The 6000-nt window shown below is 35.8% G+C and overlaps 1 protein-coding gene across 3 annotated transcripts in view; it reads left to right on the top strand.

Annotated features, from left to right (window-relative positions):
* LOC106081887 (atrial natriuretic peptide receptor 1) overlaps positions 1 to 6000 on the top strand; it is a 256721-nt gene that overhangs the window by 107119 nt on the left and 143602 nt on the right. Inside the window, exon 1 of one of the 3 annotated variants that reach the window (XM_059361875.1) lies at positions 2234 to 2604. The exons of 1 other annotated variant lie outside the window; for it this stretch is intronic. The gene's annotated coding sequence lies outside the window, so the exon portion shown is untranslated. One more of the 3 variants, XM_059361876.1, reaches the window with a different exon arrangement.

The raw sequence follows: 6000 nt of genomic DNA, 5'->3' as shown, positions 1-6000 counted from the left end.
TTTCTCTTATACCATTTATGTATAGCTTATATAATTACATAAGAGCAATAAAATTAACCCGTTAAATTCTTTATAAAACATTAACAGTTCAAGCTTACCGTACCATTACAATGTTATACCATATTCTTTGTTCCCTTTATCTCTGCTCCATTATCCAATCAAGGCACTCAAATGAAAGGCAATTCAATTTTATAACATTTTATTAATTTCATCATAAAACCAATGGCAACATGTGCTGAAGTGCGCATCGCACAAGGATAATGCGAACAAACATATCTACACTACACTCACCGTTACCGTTACCGTCACTGGTGAGGTTTCCGTTTCCTTTGGCAATGAATGGATACAACATAATCGGCATGGAGATAAACGTACATATGTGCCATGAGATAAAAGCACCATTATGAAATGATTGATGGTCTATTGGCCAAAGCGTTTACAGCAACATGACCATCGACGATTAATGAAGCAGTGTAACTTAACTCGTCCATCCCAATCAGCTGTCAGACATAATCTTATCAATGGTTGCGGCATTGCTACCGCTTGTCCCACACATTGAGTAAAGGATCACTAAATGATTGAAAGATGGGAAGAGCTGATATGGCTGAACAACGCTGTGACTAAAGGCATTTCAAATGAAACAGTGATAAATGTTTGCTATTATGATTAGCTGACAACAATAAGTTTGTGGAAATTTATTGGTGAAGTTTTTTAAATTTGAATATTGAGCCCATATTTCATTGCCATTTCATTTCCTTTTCCTCTGATCTACTTGTGTTGGAGTAGCCCATACCACCCCCAAATATCTTTTCTGATAATTTAGCCAATATTTGCTCATTTTAGTGAAACTTTGATGCCACATGCATTCTATTACCTACATAAATTTCATCTGTGTTGGCGGCGCTCAAAAAAAGACTTCTTCACTGCCTCAAACATTGTTCCAATGAATTGCCACAAGTACATGAGCCTGAACTATTTAACCAATGTTGGCAGAGAAAAATAGTTTTGACTTTAACACAGACATAAGGAAAACTTTTTTTGCCATAAATGTATGGCGGTTGCTAACGTAACCTCAGAAATGTTCATTTACAATAATGCGGTTACCGACGGCTTAAGAGGCTCTTTTAATAAATGTCGTTAGGCATCAATTCTGTATGTTTCAAGGGATTATCTTTTCATTTCCTTTATTTAGGTTAGATTTCTAAGGTAGCTGAAAAGCATGTGTTCTGTTTTGTTGTCCTTTGTTGAATGTGGGAATGATGCCACTCTACTTCACGGAAATCAACCAAATTTTGTTGGAATCTCTGGTTTGTAACTTTTTTGATTTTCATTTGCCTTAAAGCCTTATACAGGGTAGCTGTCACAAAGATTTACCAATTCAAGCGACCACATTTTTTTAAATATGGAAATATTTTCTTATGCCTCGACTATTATGATGCTGTCATTCAAGTTTGACAGATATGAAATTTGGTAATTGACAGTGTGCAACTGGTAACACTTCGTGTCAGATATCCTGTATGATCATCATATTCACCCGTTCAAAGGATTCAGGCACTTTGAGTGTTTCATTGCAACAACATTTCGTCATTTGCCATACTCACACTAATGCTTCTTCAATAACCTTTTCGATTTCACTCAATTTCAATGTTGCCATGGTGTTTATGATTTTTTGGTTTTTGATTTTTCAAAAATCAGAGTTTGCTTTCGAGTTTTTGAAACCTTCAAATAATAAAAAAACATTGACGCCATTTGTCAACCGAAGTTAGTACAGTTTTGAACATAATTGCTTTATTTTGTAATTTCTACCCTTCTGCCACATTTTTAGCATTTTTATACCCTCCACCATAGGATGGGGGTATACTAATTGAATCTGAATCGGTTTTTTGCCTGATATAGCTCCCCTATAAACCGATCTCCCTATTTTACTTTTTGAGCCCTTAACAGGCCCAATTCTTATTCGATTTGTCTAAAATTGTCCGCATAGACTTCTACTGTGGTCTCCAACACTCAATTCAATTTGCATGGGAATTATTTTCTTTTACCTTTGTTTGTCTCAAAAGAGATAACGCGCATAGAACTCGACAAATGCGTTCCATTTGTAAGATTCGGCCCGGCCGAACTTGGCACGCTTTAACTTGTTTTTTTCTAATTTCTAACCTACTGCCACATTTTTTAGCATATATCTTAATTTTGTTGTTTTTATTTTTACTCTTATATTTTCGATTTTTTTATTTCTAACAACTTTGTTTTCCAACTTTTCCCCCCAATCGTTGGCAACCCTACAATCACACACACGAACACACACACACATATATTTTAATTTTGAGTGAGTTCTGTGTCGGCCAAGATGTCAACTCAAACCAAAACATTCAGTTTCTAACGAACGTTCTCAATGATCGCAACGTCGCGCGGACGGTTTGCAGTGCGTCTGGAACTGTAACGAACGAAGTGTGAACGGAAAACTTGTTCTATGGCTTGATTTGAAAAATAATAACAAAAAAAAAAAATAATACACAGTCAATGCAAATTTTGTCTCAATTGGAAAAAAAGTAGAATTCTAGACATACTAAAACAAGTGCTGCGTATTATTTGTTGTAATTAATGGTAATAAATTTAAAAAAAAAATTGCAAATATTAAAAGAAAAAATTTGCCTATGCATATAAATATGCATAAGCCAGTATTTCGATGATACAGCAGTTTATAAGAAAAATTAAAAGAGAAAAAAAAATGAAAAATAAAATTGAAAAAAAATACTAAATAAAGAAAAAAAAGGGAAAAATTAAAGGCCGTGGTTTGAAAAAAAAAGTTTAAAAATAATTATAAAACAAAAATTTTAAGTAAAAAATGTGGCTTTAAACTCAGAAAAGTGTTTGTTTTTTAATGATTTCTGTAAAGAAAATACCTCTCTTCTCGGTTGACAACCTATGGCAATGAAATACAACTAACATCTACAAACATGTAGTATACACCAAACAAAAAAATTAAAAACAAAAAATGTTACATGTCTATCTTGTATTGTAAAAATAACCCAGAAGCGGCCAAGCAAAGTAAAATAAAAAAAAAAAAAAAAACAGAAAATAAAAAGAATGTCTATTTTGAAAGAGAGCGCGCGGAAAAATGCTGTGGTGAATTCTTAACAGAAACGCACAAAAATGCTTATTTGAAACACAAACAAGCTTCGAAAGAAAAACAAACAAACAACAACAAAAAAGAGAAAAAATCCAAATATATATGACAACGAAGTTCATTTCAGCAAATATGGCAAAAATTATGTGTGGAAAAAAATTAAAAAAAAAAAAAATAAACAGCCATTAAAAAAAGACCACAAAACTACTATAAGACAGAATTAAAAACAAAACAAAAATTAGTGAGTGGAGTGAGTGTCTGAAATGAAAAAGTGAAGCAGAATGTGAACCCAAACTAAAAGTGCAAATACAAAAAAAAAAAATCATTGAGGAAAATACCAACACTTCGACAACAAGCAAAAGAAAAGAAAATAAACTAAACACCATCAGCCATAACAATAAAGCAAAAATAACTCTATGTACTATTTACTTTTCCTCCCTACCATTTTCCTCTCAATACTCTTCGTTTTTAGGTTTTGCATTTTGAAAAATTGATAAGGCATTCATAACAACGAAGTTGAAGAAAACAAAAAAAAAAAAAAAAAACATGAAAAACACATGGAAAATTGAAAGCTATGCAAAACTATAGAGGATCTAGGAAATTTGTTAAGACATAAACGCAAAATACAATAAAATAAAAAAAAAAAATAAAAAACAAGTAAAATCGTGCTAATCTTATATACCTTCCACCATAGATCGCTTGTTCTTGTCCCAGTCTCCAATCTCTTTTTGGGCAAACAAAGGACAAAAGAAGAGAATTGCTATAATATTGGAGCTATATCAAGTTATGGTCCGGTTCGGACCATAATTGAATTGAATATTGAAGACCATTGTAGAAGTCGTAGTGTAAAATTTCAGCCAATACGATTAAGAATTGCCCCCTTTAAGGGCTCAAGAAATAAAATAAAGAGATCGGTTTATATGGGAGCTGTATGAGGCTATAAACCGATTCGAACCAGGCATGTTGAAAGTCATGGGAGAAGCCTTTGTACAAAATTTCAGCCAAATCGGATAATATTGGGTTGCCCAAAAAGTAATTGCGGATTTTTTAAAAGAAAGTAAATGCATTTTTAATAAAACTTAGAATGAACTTTAATCAAATATACTTTTCTTACACTTTTTTTTTCTAAAGCAAGCCAAAAGTAACAGCTGATAACTGACAGAAGAAAGAGTGCAATTACAGAGTCACAAGCTGTGAAAAAATTTGTCAACGCCGACTATATGAAAAATCCGCAATTACTTTTTGGGAAACCCAATAATTACGCCCTCTAGAGGCTCAAGAAATCAAGATTCAAGATCGGTTTATATGGCAGCTATATCAGGTTATGGACCGATTTGAACCATACTTGGCACATTTGTTGCGCCCTATAGTGACTCAAGAAGTTAAAACCCAAGATCGGTTTATATGGCAGCTATGTCAAAACATGGACCGATACAGCCCATTTACAATCCCAACCGACCTACACTAGTAAGAAGTATTTGTGCAACATTTCAAGCGGCTAGCTTTACTCCATCGAAAGTTAGCGTGCTTTCGACATAGACGGACGGACGAATGGACGGACGGACGAATGGACGGACGGACGAATGGACGGACGGACGAATGGACGGACGGACGAATGGACGGACGGACGAATGGACGGACGGACGAATGGACGGACGGACGAATGGACGGACGGACGAATGGACGGACGGACGAATGGACGGACGGACGAATGGACGGACGGACGAATGGACGGACGGACGAATGGACGGACGGACGAATGGACGGACGGACGAATGGACGGACGGACGAATGGACGGACGGACGAATGGACGGACGGACGAATGGACGGACGGACGAATGGACGGACGGACGAATGGACGGACGGACGAATGGACGGACGGACGGATGGAAGGACGGATGGACGGACGGATGGACGGACGGATGGACGGACGGATGGACGGACGGATGGACGGACGGATGGACGGACGGATGGACGGACGGATGGACGGACGGATGGACGGACGGATGGACGGACGGATGGACGGACGGATGGACGGACGGATGGACGGACGGATGGACGGACGGATGGACGGACGGATGGACGGACGGATGGACGGACGGATGGACGGACGGATGGACGGACGGATGGACGGACGGATGGACGGATGGACGGACGGATGGACGGACGGATGGACGGACGGATGGACGGACGGATGGACGGACGGATGGACGGACGGATGGACGGACGGATGAACGGACGGATGGACGGATGGATGGACGGACCGACATATGGGCGGACGGACAGATGGATGGTCGGATGGATGGATGAACGGATGGACGACAGTAAAATGTTCTATGAAGAAAAAATTTTAGTTAAATTTTTCTCCAAAAACAAACTTTTAGTAATTTTTCTCTAAGGACAAAATTTTAAGTAAAATTTTGCCTTAAGAAAAAATGTTAGCAAAATTTTACCTACAGGTAAAAAAATTGGAAATTTTTCTCTTATGACAATTTAAATAAGTTTTTCTTTAAAGAAGTAGGTAAAATTTTCTTAAAAAATTTTCTCAAAAGAAAAAAATTTTAGTAAAATTTGTCTTTAGAGAAAAAAAAAATTCCTAAATTTTTTCAGTAAATTTTTCCCCATAGTAAAATTTTATTTAAAAAAAATTAGTAAAATTTTCTTCTAAGGAAATTTTTTAGTAAAATTTTCTCAAAAGAAAAAAAATTTTAGTAAAATTTGTCTTTAGAGAAAAAAATGTTTTCCTAAATTTTTTCAGTAAATTTTTCCCCATAGTAAAATTTTCTTTAAAAAAAATTTAGTAAAATTTTCTTCTAAAAAAATTTTTTAGTAAAATTTTCAAAAAAGAAAAAATGTTAGTAAAATTTGTCTT

Source organism: Stomoxys calcitrans, chromosome 2 (assembly GCF_963082655.1).
Source record: "Stomoxys calcitrans chromosome 2, idStoCalc2.1, whole genome shotgun sequence".
NCBI classification, from domain to species: domain Eukaryota; kingdom Metazoa; phylum Arthropoda; class Insecta; order Diptera; family Muscidae; genus Stomoxys; species Stomoxys calcitrans.
This window is presented reverse-complemented; position numbering and strand designations above follow the sequence as displayed.